The sequence below is a fragment of the Lepisosteus platostomus genome, chromosome 8 (genome assembly GCF_059453375.1).
Source record: "Lepisosteus platostomus isolate fLepPlt1 chromosome 8, fLepPlt1.hap1, whole genome shotgun sequence".
Classification (NCBI taxonomy): Eukaryota; Metazoa; Chordata; class Actinopteri; order Semionotiformes; family Lepisosteidae; genus Lepisosteus; species Lepisosteus platostomus.
Window position 1 is genome coordinate 14,009,651 of NC_142618.1, and position 14,849 is coordinate 14,024,499.

The window sequence follows — 14,849 nt, forward strand, 5'->3', positions numbered from 1 at the left end:
TGAAGAGTTTGGCATCATACAGTATATTACTAAGAATATGTTACAACAAGTAGAGTTAACCGACAATTTGCCAAGTTAACCAACAACAAAGTTGTTACGTTTAAATGTATCACGAAGCGGTGGAGAATTGACATTTGCATGATCAGTGAACAGGTGAGTAAAAATGTGACACGAACTAAAGCAAAATTTCTTAATAAACCAAAATATGATTTAATAAATAGCGTGCAGTCCAATACAGAGTAAAACCCCCTGATTGCAAAAGAGCATCAAAATGTTGCATGGTATGGATACTGTGCATTCAGTGCGCATAATCAAAAGCATTTCATTATATAAAATATTTAAATTCTTGAGTTCATATTATTTTTTACAAATTATGGACGCAAAATATTATTCTACCACATACTGTAACTAGTATCATACCCTAATGATGTCTGTTAAGATAGTTTTAGCCGCTGTGTAGTAGTTGTAATGTTTAGTGCACGTTAACAGTGCGTAGAATGAAATTAAGAAACCCAATATGTGTGTGTCACCAGTTTTCATATTACAACCATAATGTACATTTTTTAGTTATTAAATAATTGAAAAAAAAATGGAAACACATACAGAATCATCGTGAATGCGGCTGAGAGGACAGAAAAATAAAGTTGGAAGACCGAGTCTCGCCCTTTGAGCTCTTGTTAGCGGAGTTCACTCGGCTCACAAAAACAGACGTGTACTGCATGTACTGTATCGCTCGTTTTAGAGAGAACTCTTAAGTACAGTGACCGTTTTATGACGGGCGAGTGTATTTTGTACAGTATTTCACTCTGCAAAAGTATGTAAAGAAAAGGCAATTGTTACATTTTGTATTTATTATTTTAGGAAGGCAACAGCTTCACAGCATAGAACAATATTAATAAGGGAACGAGTAAAAGTTTATTTCATGCTGAAAAGCAAAGAGACCCAACGTTTCGGCTGACACACCAGAAGAAGGCTCTACGTTACTTTTCAGCATGGAATAAACCTTAACTTGTTCCTTTGCAGGCTAAGCATGCTGACAGAGCTCCCTACTTGAACTATATTAATATTATTGCTGTGTGTGAGATACAGGAGTTCAGACTAAGACCTAAACTACACAAAGTATTAATATTAATAAGTTTAATATTAGTAGCACTTTGAAAGCACTTTGAAATGTAAAAGAAATCAAGAGTCAGGAATGTCAGCACTGAGGTTCTTCTCTTTCCATATGGCCTGTTGAAGAAATGCTACAGGTTGACGTCCAATGATTCCAACCACGGGATGTTTCAAGTGTAATGATATGGGCCTGCTGAAAGGTCTTCATAACGGCGGTCAATAATTAAACGATCCGTGTACCCGACATTCTACACCCCGACCTCACATTTCCCCATGGAGCTGGACGACAGTGTGTGCAAACCTGGAAACTCTCCTCTGGGATCAGACTCCGGGTGTTTATTGGGGATCTCGGCTTCCTTCCATGAAAAGAGCTGTCGCCTACTGTCTGGGAGGGTTATGGGACTACAGCCGTGGGGGTGGGGAGGTGGAGAGTTCAAGCTCAGTGGCAGAGGGTTTGGTTTTGTTCAGAACGGTAACTGTACCGGGTGGCACGGTGGTACAGTAGATGGCATTGTGGCGCTGGGACCCCTGGTTCGCTTCATCTGCGTGGAGTTTGGATGTTCTCCCCATTCTTCACATGGGTGGCCTCCCACAGCCCGAAGACATACTGGTTGGTTCTTTGGCTTCTGGGTAAATCAGCCCTGGTGTGAGTACAGTGCGTGCGTGTCTGTGAATCTGCCCTGTGATGGACTGGCGTCCAGTCCCTGGTGTACCCTGCTTTACACCTGTTACTTTCCTGGATAAGCTCCGACTCCCCCCCGACCCTGAATAGGAAGAAAACGGATGGATGGATGGTAATCGTACCATTTTCAGCACGCTGAAGAGACAGCCTGTTTTGGTGTGCAACGGAACTGGTATTGCTTTAATCAGGCTTGCACAGTGTGAAGGCATTCATTAATGTCTTAGCAATAGTTTTAATTAACAATTGATGTACAGTTTTGTTTGTTGTTGAAAAAAAATAAAAGAGCATCAAATGACATTACTGTTAAATACTGGATGGGAGCCATGGGCTTTCTTGTGACAGTGTGATAGTCTATGCATGGCTTGTATGTTATTTTCTGTTACTTTCAAAGCTACAAAACTGAAAATGTTTGGTTCACATTTACAACTGCTCAACAGGTATCAACATCAATAGAAGTCAGTATAATGGTACAGTTTCTTTTTTTTAACAGCTGTAATTTGTGTTTCCCAATCATCTTACTGATTTCTGCTCATTATACTCCTGTTTCACACCAGTAAGTAAGCAAAGTTTGGATTGATTGACTCTAATTAACTAAAAATGGTTCCAAACCATGCATATATTATCATGCTAGCTAGCCACAGAAGTGAGAGACTATCACAAATAAAATCAAGTTAAAAAATGGCTTTGAAACTATAGAAGTGTGGAAAAGGCAAGTGATATATATTTACATAAGTATTTAATAATATAATACTTGCTGGATGAATTTGTTTCTTGTGACCTTTCAAAGAGTATCCCCTTACACTGCATTTTGGAAATATTCATGACTTATATCTATTGATTTATATTTATATTCATTATGACTTTTTATTTTATTTGTAAACAATACCAAAATGCTTATAGATCATCCAATGATTATTGAAATGTATTTATCACCAGAAACATGGTGGTGTAGCATTATTGCTAATACAGTATTTCTGTATAAAACAATCTAGGGCAGAAAAAAGTATTAATAATATTTTTCATTTTAATTATGAACTAAATTTTACCTGTTCATTTACGATTTCTTCAATTTCATTCTATTTTTAATCAAAGGAATTTTATTCTTACCAGTAAATAAACTATAGTAAAGGTTATCAGGTTATTTATTTTATTGTTGTATATTTTTAAGCTCCTTTATAATCTATATCTAAAACTGTATTAATCTAAAAATAGAGATAACCATTGCTGTTGTTGAGTACATTATTACAATATGTTACATAAAATCACCATTAAGTTCTTTGTTTTCTTCAGTCTTAAAAAATGCTCTGATAGCTGGTTTTAAGGATCCTCGTTGTAAACATCAGTCTTTTAAAAAAATGCGACATTTTCCTTATTTCTAGCAACAACATGTTAATATCAAAATCTCATTTATTTATCAGAAATCAAAGAATAACATGAGAAATTTTCTAGATTGCTTTCTGATCTTGGTTGTGGAATAAACCTTTGGATCAGATTGCATGAGTAAACTCCGTAATTAATCATGAAAAGGCAAAATATGCTAAATATGTTGCATTTATTACTTCATTAACACAAACAAACAGATATTAGCATGATATACTAATCTACTGCTCTCTTCAACATTCCAGATTTTATAATAATAAAGATACTTCACAGTAACAGCACTCATTAAATCAATTTCAATAAACTCTGTTACAGTGAATTTACCTTCGCAGTTTAGAATTAAGGAAATTAAGGAGTGTCACAGATTTTCTTTTGCATTTAAAATTTTGTACCAGTGTGGTTTTAATTACTGTGAATATCCCACTCATGAGTGAGCACTCACCCACTCTCTGGACACAGGCTTGTCAGCCTTGTCTTTCCCCAACCTGCCCAGTGAAGTCCAGCAATAATTCAATAATTAAGCATGGGAGTGTGATCCTTACAGCGTTGCAGAAGCCTTTCTCGAGCGTTCTGTAGTGTATTTGCTGTCCATTTTTACATATTGTTTCCTTTGTCGTATGTATTGACTGGAGTATTTTGGGGCATGGTGGTGCAGTGGTTAGCGTTAGTGCATCACAGTGTGGTGTACTGGGGCCCAGGTTCACCTCCTGGGGTGCTGTCTGTGTGGAGATTATGTGTTCCCACCCTCTGGGTGCTCCAGTTTCCTCCCACGGTCTGAAGACTTAACTGGCTTCTGGGAAAGTTTGTTTGGTGTGTGTGTGTCCTGTGATTGATTGGTGTCCCATTCAGGGTGTGTCCTGCCTTGTGCCTGTTGTTCCTGGGATGGGCTCTGTTCCCCTGTGCCCTTATTTTGGATAAAACGGTTAATAAATGGATGGATGGAAGATGTCAATTTCATTTAAGAGATTAAATAACAAAAAAGGCAAAAAACTCTTAAATGAAATGTAAGTATACAGTATATTGTACAAATGGTCCATGTAACTTGCACTTTGCTGTTCCAGAAAGTGATATTACTCACAAACAACATGCAATGTGTCTCGGATCTAAATGGCCCTTGATGGTTATTATTTTGGATTCAGGACTGCTCTTTGATGCATCTCAGGCCTTTCCAAGCTTCGTGCTATTTCAGTTCATCAGTGTAAACTGTTACACTTGTGGGACTTCTCCATTGTGCGACGCTGTGCTGGACCATCGGTCCTTCCCAGTTGTGGCTGTCTTTGCCACAATATCCTGCATATACAGTAATCCAAACTCTGTAGTACTGTAGGTAATCATAAACTGCCTCCTTCATATTTCATTCTGCATTCACCCTAATTCATTGCTAATGCCAAAGAAACTGATTGCTGTGCTCATATTGTTTGGAGTGTCTGCTTTCCAATGACCTGCCTGCTGTGGTAACAGTACAGTATGTCCTGTTTCCTGTAGTGGATTGAGTTATGGCAGTAGTTACGTGTACAATTGCTGGCCTAGCTAAATCAACATAACACCAACAATCAGTGTGACTCTCTTAAATTACCCTGCTGTTGTTTTATTATTAAATATTGAGATCTTGTTTCTTCTTAGAATTGAGTTTAGGGAACAGAGAATAGAGCAAAATAGCAAGGGAGAAATATATAGTAATAAGAGAGTTAATGATAAGAGAAAATCCTGATTCCTAACAAACTGCATTATGAGCCACAAACACAGAAATATATATTTTGCTCTTGATTAACAGAGTTAAAACAAAATTTTGTCTATGATTTTGAAAATCCAGCTGGTTACTTTTCTTACTTGCACTAAAACATGCATTTGGAGCTTTAGTTGAGTATAAAGCTTAATGTTTTAGCTGCTGGAATCCCTTTCACTTCAGCTTTTATCTAAGGTTTTCATGCAATAGTAAATGAAATTAGGCTTTTGTAAATTCTTGCAGAATATAACAGATCATTGGTTTTATAACACAGTTGGTGCGTTTGCATTCTGATGAGATCATTAGGAGAAGCAAAGAATAAGGCATCACTGCATACTTTTGGTGACAAAAATACAAGAGGCAGTTTTTTTTTAAAAAAGGCTACTGGTTACTTAGAGCACAAATAAATGGGTACAGCTCTTTGAAGAGGTGTCTGAGCATATGTTTAGCTCTTGTTGATTTCCTTTTACATGAAAGGTATTGCAAAGGAGACTGATTAATCTGGATCATTATTTTCACCTGGTAAAAACAGTCGCACAACGAAACCTTGCTGGGTTCAGGATAAACACAAGTGCTTGGAGGGGCCTGCTTTTCTCCACTTTTAAGGGAATCCGAAGACACTACTTTAAATTATTTTACATTGAAAACTTTTATTTCAGTATTATATTTACAGAGTTGTTAGTGTGCAGTCAAGCGTCTTCATCCAGAGAGGAGAGAAAAGCACATCTGTGAGAGCTGTGAGGTAAATAGGGCGACTGTTACCACATAAACTCGGCTCAAAGTAATCCTGTCTCAAGAGTTCTTGTAATGCAAGAGCTTACGTTGTTGCTGAGGTGCATAACAGTGGCTTGGTATTGTATTAATAATTGTCAGAGTTGCGGAGGACTCTGTAGATAATGGAAAATGTACTAGTCGGGCCCTGTTTTTTCCCTTGTCACTGATGTGAATCATTGGGAGTGGTCACCATGTTAGAAACAGATATTTTTAGCAAGTGTAAATGTGACTGTCAAAAGCTCAACTTTAGTGGAACACGTGAAGAAGTTGACAGTTAGAAAAATCAAAATCCTAAATACAGTATGTTGATTGCCTGCCGTGCGGTATGGCTTCACCTCTCTGAACTAAGTACAGTAGCTTTAGCAGCAGTTACAGGCGCAAGGCTTTTTGGATATGTCTCTCCCAATTTTGCGTACTAGAATGGTGCAATTTCCCCCCATTTTCAAACTTGCTTAAGCGCTGCCATGCTGATAGGGGTTTGTTGATGGACAGACGTTTTCTGATCTTGCCACAGATTTTGGTTTCAAGTTGACTTTGACTGTGGCACTCAGGGACATTTGCTTTCTTCTTGTTAGGTCACTCTAGTGTAGATTTGGCCTTCTGTGCTTCGGGTCATTGTCCTGAGGAAAGGTGACTTTTCGTGGCAGTTTTAAGACACACTGAAGCAGGTTTATCCTTTAGGATTTGCCTGTACTTTACTACATTTATGTTCCCCTCAGTCTTGACAAGCTTTTCAGACCCTGCTGATGAGGGGGAGCGCAATAACATAACACTGCCACCAACAGTTGACACATATTTGCAGTATCACTTACTTGCTTACCCCATACAGGGCTCAGTTCCATACAAGACCCCATGATGCAGTGACCAGGACATTGGTGACACTTGGACAATGTCTCCCATCTCAGCCAATTCATTCTTAATAAAACTTAATAAGTTGCCATTGGCTTTGCGGTGCCAATCATAACTAGTCTCTTGATTTTATCATGCTGAGCGGGAAACAAAACACTGACACATTAGATTAGATGGAAGCACTGAATTTATTGTCCTTTAAACTAAACTGATATCTCTGCAGTGCAGCATTGTGTCTTCCTACTGTAGTTAAGCTGGTTAAATCTATTTATAAACGTATTGTGCTTTGGTTGGTGTAACTAAGTTACCTTATACCCAGCAGAGTAACAAGTCAAGGGCACTAAGCAAATTGCTGTCAAAACATGTTTTATATAAATCTGCATTACTGTGATTGTTTTAATTGCAGTAGCATTAGCATGAATAGAACCTCAATACTTGCTTACTGCTGCTAACAGCTAGTAAATTACTGCCTGCTAACTGTCAAGCCATTAGTACATTTTCTGTAAATATTCAGGACCTCCCACATGAAGTTCAAGATACCCAAGCCTAAACAAAAAGCATTATCCAGGTCAATGAGCACTATCAAGCATGGGCAGACAAATCTAATTCATTTTATGTCTTACAGGGCAACTAAAAACTGCTATTTCACTTGCCATGATATGCAGTTGGAAGATTTAAAAATTGATTTTCAGAAAGAGTCGGGATGATTGTTGAATTAATGTTCTTTTTTCTGCACTGTTATACAGCATACAGCAGGTATGTTAGTGCCACTTCGGAATACATTGACAGTAATTCTTTCGACAGGAGCTGCTTTCCAAAGGAGAATTACCTTTGGTTAAGTGAACAGTGCTTTCTGAGTTATTTAGCTGTCTGTATATTGAGCAACTGTACAATGCAATAAACAACTTGTACGGCAGATTCAATATTTATCTTTGATTGCAGGCATGACTTCAACATCCTTTTGATTATGAATATCCTCATGCATTAACCACCAAAGTTGTACCCCCTTATAGGTGATAGTTTCTGCCTTGGAAAAACAGTGATCATAAGAGTGATCTGACATTTTGATTTTTTCCTGCACACTAAGTATATGAGAGCTTATTTTTGCTGTCGGCTTTCTGCTTATTTAAATCCTGCCAAGTCCTTGTATTGGTAAATCTCCAAGAGGAAATGACAGGCTTTCTTACCCTCTGAATACAAATAAATATGCAGATCTTTTTCTCCTGGATTACAGTATACAGTACAAGTGGATTTGAATATCAAGGCAATTTGAGCCATATTATTTAATGCACCAGTATTGTTGCTGGTCAAACATTGATCAGGATTCCAGTCAATCACCACCACCAGTATTATCCTGTCGCTTTGCAGACTGTGAGCAGTGTTAGTCGAGCACTTGTAATACCACAGGTAAATAATTTAATCTACAGGGTGGTACAGTAATCCAGCACACCAGGAGCTGCTCCATCATGCTGTATTTTCTCCTTTTCTTGAATAGGGTAGCCAGGTGAATGGATCACAGAAGTTCAGAATTCTTGTTCTGTTGTTCGTTTTCACCAAATCCATCAAGCCAACGGATTTGCCATCCAGTTTCTCACAAGATGTGCAGTAACTCTCCAGGTCCTACTGTAGTATCTCCCGTTATAAGTGAATACCTCAGGGGTGGCCAACACGAGGGGAACTGGGCACACAGTGGACAGTTTGTCACTGCTGGATAACAAAGACATTCTTCTTTGTGTGATAAGAAAACATTGAGATGCTCCTCAAGCTGATTTTCACAAGAAAACACTACAATAGACTATCTTTTCTCTACCTTGCCCTGCGTTTGACAAATGCATTTTTATCTCACTTGTTTCATTCTGTTAATTGAATTATTTAGACTTTTGATCACTAGGCAGTTGTACAACGTGAATGTAGCACAAAAGAAAGATGTTAGGGATCTGACAATGAGCAAAATGTTATTACTAAAATATTTTGGTAATACATTAAAATGAGATTTGTCGCACAACAAGATTCATAAGTCACCAAAAAAACTTTTAAAAAGTCCCTTATTTTGCAATTTACTTCTAACAAAATATGTTATAGATGTGCAATTCTAAGATTGGGCTTTGTCCACTATTGATATTTGCTCTATATTCTTGCCGCTACTTTCAAAACTTTCTAATGATCACCTTACAGTCTACTGCAAAAAAAAAAATGAATTGTCTCTTTGTTTTGCAACACGGCAGCATTATCAAAAATGTTCTGGTTCCTAATGTTAGTATTCTATTCAAATAGATCCCAAAAGTGTGAATTCATACACATCTCATATTGACCTTTGGCAGTGTTTTTTTTCTCTGCCTTGATTTGATGTTAATGCAGTATTGAACTGGAGGTGCTCTGTTTTTGAAACGACCCTGGATAAATTCCTCATCCTTGAACACCGTCACAGTTTCTGCAAGAGTGAGCCAATATAAAAAAATGAAGGTAAAATGAAATCAAGGAACATGACAGACTTATAGTAAGTTTTTTTCTTGAATAGCTTGGCTCAGAAATACCAAGGACATCATTTTAGAAATGAAGAGCTCTGTATTCACAGCACTGGTATTTCAATCCCATTGCTTCCTAGAGGGATTTAAACACTCAGGTGTTTGGAATATAGGCTAATATAACTTATACAACTTTTAGCATCAAAGAATGAACTTGAACTTGAACTTTATTGCCATATGTAACCGGTACTGGTACAATGGAATTCTTACTTTCAGAAAATCTCTCGATTGTAAAACAAGTGTAAAAAACAAAACAAAGTGCAAACAGGGCATTAAGACAATGTACAAACAAACAATAGACAATGTGCAAGTAAACATGCAGACAGTTTGACTGTAAACAATACAGACGTGTAAACAATGACTGGAGACGTACAATAAATAAATTACAATGAGGTAGATGGTGATGGAGTAGGTGTGGTCCGAGGGGGATGGCTAAATGTGTTCGCCAGTCTCACTGCTTGTGGATAGAAGCTATTGAAGAATCTAGTGGTACTGTAAGTGTCCGTATGCTCTTATATCTCTTGCCTGAGGGCAGTGGGGTGAAGAGCTCATGCCCAGGGTGGTGACTGTCCTCTGTGATGGCCAGAATTCTACCACAGCAGCGGTCCTCATAGAGCTGTTAAATCTCTGTGAGACCGCAGCCGATGATCTTCTGGGCCATATTGACCATTCTCTGCAGTGCCTTTCTTTCTCGCGAAGAGGTGTTGCCATACCACACGGTGATCCCGTTGGTGAGGACGCTCTCGATGGTGCAGCGGTAGAAGTTCACCAACACATGTATTGGCATCCCCCATCGCTTGAGGCACCTCAAGAAATAAAGGCACTGCTGAGCCTTCTTCATGATAGAGTCAGTGTTCACAGTCCAGGTTAGATCTTTAGAGATGTGAATTCCCAAAAACCTAAAGCTGGTGACTGTTTCCACTTCCGTTCCATCAATACTGAGTGGACTGTGAGTGTATGGCCTGTGTCTCCGAAAGTCCACTATTAGCTCTTTCGTTTTCTTTATGTTCAAGTCCAGGTTATTGCTATGACACCACCTAAGCAGCTGTACAACTTCATCCCTGTAAGTGGACTCGTCGTCATCACTGATCAGTCCTATTATAGTGGTGTCATCTGCAAACTTAATGATGCGGTTGTTGCTGTGTCTTGCTGTGCAGTCATGAGTAAATAGGGAGTACAACCTTGGACTCAGACAGAAGCCTTGTGGGGTTCCAGTGCTCAGGGTGAGTAGTGTTGATGCAATGTTTGTCCCAGGGTTTCCAGTATATGAGGTCATTTTGTATTGATCTGTCTTGCAATACTGTAGATCAGAAACACCTGATGGGCAAAACAAAATGAGAAATGACAGCAGGGCAGGAGCAAGATGACCTTTGCTTTTAATCCATTACAAGAAGAGAGTTTACAAACTTGTGAACTGGATAGCAGTAGATGAACATGGACTCGGTATCTCTTACTCCTGGGACACAACACAGCCCTCATGAAAATAACCTGTAGATAACCAAGAGGTTTCTATAGAGATGTATCAGTGGAGATCTTGGTCTGTTCCATAGGAGCTGCTGGGTTATTTCAGAAGGGAAGACCTTAATACTCAAGGGAAGGCACTTGCAAAGTGCAATCAATAAGAAACTCTTCAGGAAACTGTCTTTAAGCACAATGAGAGATGGATCCTGTCGTACAGAATCCTTCGCTGTCACCTGACTCTACCAATACAGCTTTCTGTTCACATCCTCTTAGTCATAAACAAGCAAACATTATTACGAGATGTTATATTATACATATATACAATCCCCCTTTTTCCCTTTGTATTGGAAGCTTGTACAGTAGATCCTTGGATTTCTGTGTTTTTTCATTTGCCTGTAGAAAGTGATGCATTAGGTGTTCTAATCACAAATGAAGTGTCAATGAGCAGTCTTCAAACTTACTCTCTTTAATCATCTGGAATGACTTGATGTCTTACAGAAACAGATCGAATGCTGTTGAATAGTCAGTACAACATGATTTACATTGTCAATGAATTTACACAGATTTACGCTGTCACTGAATTTCAGCGTGTACATTTAGTGCTGTGTCACCAAGTAAAATGACAAAACGATGTTAAAACCAAAAAAAGCTTTTTAAAGGGATTAGTATAATTAGCCTAAAGATCGTAATGACAAAATGCATTCTTCTTTTCTTTTTGGAAATTGGAACAGTGTGTCTGGTAGTCATCTTACTCTCATAACTCTTCAAAAGAGTTTCTTAGTTATTCCAAAAAGTCCATTTTTGCTCTGCAGCTATTAAAATTGTTACTTGCAGTTTTTCATTTGCAACATCTTTATTTTCCACTGAACTGTTATTTTTTCCCACCAGCTTAAACAATTTGGTTTTAGGTCAGATCTTGAATCAAGGACTTGAATCTTGAATCATTCAAAAAGACGAAAGTTGGTAATTGTGCTACTTTGTAAAGCGGACCCCTTTAAAAACATCCGATTGGTCCCCCAGCTTTTCCTACAAAAAAACTGAACAACTGATCAACAACAGTAGTCACTTATGTCAATTATGTTCATTAACAAAAAAGCAAAAAGCAAATTAAAAAGAACCTAGTAATTAAGCAGCGATTCAAGTTTAGGTTTAATGCTTTGCTTTACATGTTAGTTTGTTTGTGTTTCAGGATCAATTTAAAAACCTATCCCTAAGTATTAATAGAAGAGTGGGGACAGCTGGTATCCTTTTAATGTTTAGTGTGTCTAATTGAAATGAATTCCTATTGTAAAACAAATACAGATCCTTCGATCGAGCAGCCAAGAACATTTTCAGATTAAAGAAAGGTGCAGATAATGAGCTTCATCATATGAAATAATTTGATAAGCTGTAATGATGTCATATAAAGCATTTACTTGTGACAGAATCTCACAGGATGTTTGACAGAGGCCTCTACAGAGGTTGGCTGCACTTTGGTGTGTGGGAAATGACTATACAGTCATACTTGATTTTTTTCCAGTTGTCACTGAACAAGGATTATACCCTGAATGACAAGTCTTGTGGATTAATGGGTTTGTGAATACGCTTTTGTAATGATTTGTCACTACTTGTCCATCAGAAGTACATCTGAGTTCTGGAGTTCACAGTAACATCCTGGAGAGCAGTGCTTGGATCCTGAGATACACGAGCAGATAAATGTGTAATAAGCAGATAAAAATAAATGCAGGCGTATGCCTTTGGAGTCCAGCCACCGCCAATATCTACAATAACACAATGATGAAAAAAGAAAGCTGTGTGCCTTCTGCACCCTGCCAGGTGAAACACAAGCATAACCAAGAGGTCTTCGAAAATAATAATAATAATAATTGCTTACACTTATATAGCGCTTTTCTGGACACTCCACTCAAAGCGCTTTACAGGTAATGGGGATCCCCTCCACCACCACCAATGTGCAACATCCACCTGGATGATAATAATAATAATAATAATAATAATAATAATAATAATAATAATTGCTTACACTTATATAGCGCTTTTCTGGACACTCCACTCAAAGCGCTTTACAGGTAATGGGTATTCCCCTCCACCACCACCAGTGTGCAGCCCCACATGGATGATGCGACGGCAGCCATAGTGCGCCAGAACGCTCACCACACATCAGATATCAGTGGGGAGGAGAGCAGAGAGTAATGAAGCCAATTCATAGTTGGGGATTATTAGGAGGCCATGATTGGTAAGGGCCTATGGGAAACTTGGCCAGGACGCCGGGGTTACACCCCTACTCTTTTCGAGAAACAGCCTGGGATTTTTAATGACCACAGAGAGTCAGGACCTCGGTTTTACGTCTCATCCGAAGGACAGCGCCTGTTTACAGTATAGTGTCCCCATCACTATACTGGGGCATTAGGACCCACATGGACTGCAGCGTGAGCGCCCCCTGCTGGCCCCACTAACACCTCTTCCAGCAGCAACCTTAGACAATAAATCGCATTTGCAGCAACATGATCCTATAAAATGTGTTAAGGACCCAAAGTGGAGGCTTCATCATTGTCTTACTATCCCTCAAATTCTTAGTATTTGCCTGCGTGTCCCAGGTCTTCTCTGCAGGTGAAGTGTGAATTGTGGAGTAGCAATGAGTTGTTTTTTTAGTGCTGGCATTTTTTCTGTCTGTTGCCTTTATTGTATTCAATCATTGGCATGTAAGATACGGTCTCTGTCCTGTACCATTTACCGGGCATAAGACAAACTTTTCGTTCTATTTATGGACACATTTTTGTTTTGTGTGGCTTGCAAGAAGAGAATGGGACTTTCTTCCCAGGGGTGTCCTGCCTGTGAGACTTGAGCCCCGTTGATCATGTGTGGGCTGTGCGTTTCTGGCCAGTGACATCTAGGGCTCAGAGACCAGTGAACAGGAAAATGCTTACAAGGCGCTATGAGAGGAATCCTTCAAGACAGCATCTGCAACCTGGGCTTCCAAAGCTGGCCACACACTCTACTAACCTGTGACTTTCACAGGAGGAGCACTGTCAATCAGCCCTGCCGATTGCAAATGTTAACCAGCTAAATGAACTTTCTGATGTCCTGTCTGTTCAATAAAATCTTAGTTCGCCTGCTGTACTTATTTTGTCGCTATCCAGACAAGTTATTGAATTTGTGGGAAGTTGTTTCAGATGGAAATGATACATTTATTTTGGTTTCTTGGTATATATTTTTCATTTAAAATGTTGATCAAGTGGCTTCATCAATAATAAAATAAATAATTATCACCCCCAACTTGTAAGGATTTTGTAGAAATATACCCGAGCGGCTGGTATAAAAAGAGGCAGGTGAATTCTTTATTCTCTGGGGAAAAGAGCAATAATTCAGGCACACTTGGTTAAACTAATATTGTTAACAATCACAGTGACACTCAAGACACTACACACAACACAAAACACACAAAGTACAGTATTTACATGTTTACAGACAAGGCGTTTCAGATTTCTACGTCTAGTCCACCTACGTAGAAAGCCCCAGGCTGCTACCAAGTACTTGACTCAAATAAAGCCTACAGAGGCCGAAGAATAGATAAGCTACCTTCTAAACCCCTGTAAATGCAGTCCGTCCTGCAGTTAAATCTCTCTGTCTAACACAGATGCCATGAAACAAAAGGGAGCCTGTCTCCCTATTCTGAAATGTACCCACTAGCGGGAGATGCAGTATCAGGAGCTCCAAGTTCCCTAAAAGCTACAGAATAGCAGGGTCTCTTAGCAAGATTCAAATACTTCGCTCCAATGGGGTTGTTTTTTGTATTTGGATGACCATGAAGTAGGGGCCCTTGTCTGGCTCAAGCTTCAAGTTCCAACTTCTTCTGACTCCTCTCTCTCTCTCGTGGTCTGACCTTCTATCTCTTCCCTTTCCTTCTCCTGATCCGATCTTATGCGGTGTGTTTTTGGACAGTTGGTTGACACTTAATCATTTACTCAAAACTACATTAACTAATGTAAACCAAGGTAAATTTGATGATTTCTTTCACAGACTCAGGACCCCCTACATTTCAGCAAACATCCCCTCTACTGGAAATGCTTCCACTACCAGCTGTTACACACTTTATCTAGAGTCTTGGACACCTCCATTTCCACCTACCTCCACCTGTAACAATATTTAGTTTTCAAAGAAACCGAGTAAAAACAGGAGAACTGGCATCCCTGATTTGACTAGAGAATATTTACATCCGTGTGTAATGGATAGATTACTGTAGATCTCCACATGAAAGCTGAATAATCGAACATCTCCATTTTATAATGCCTAAAAGCAGTGATAAAAATATTACAAACGAGAGGCAGGCAATTGGCTAAAC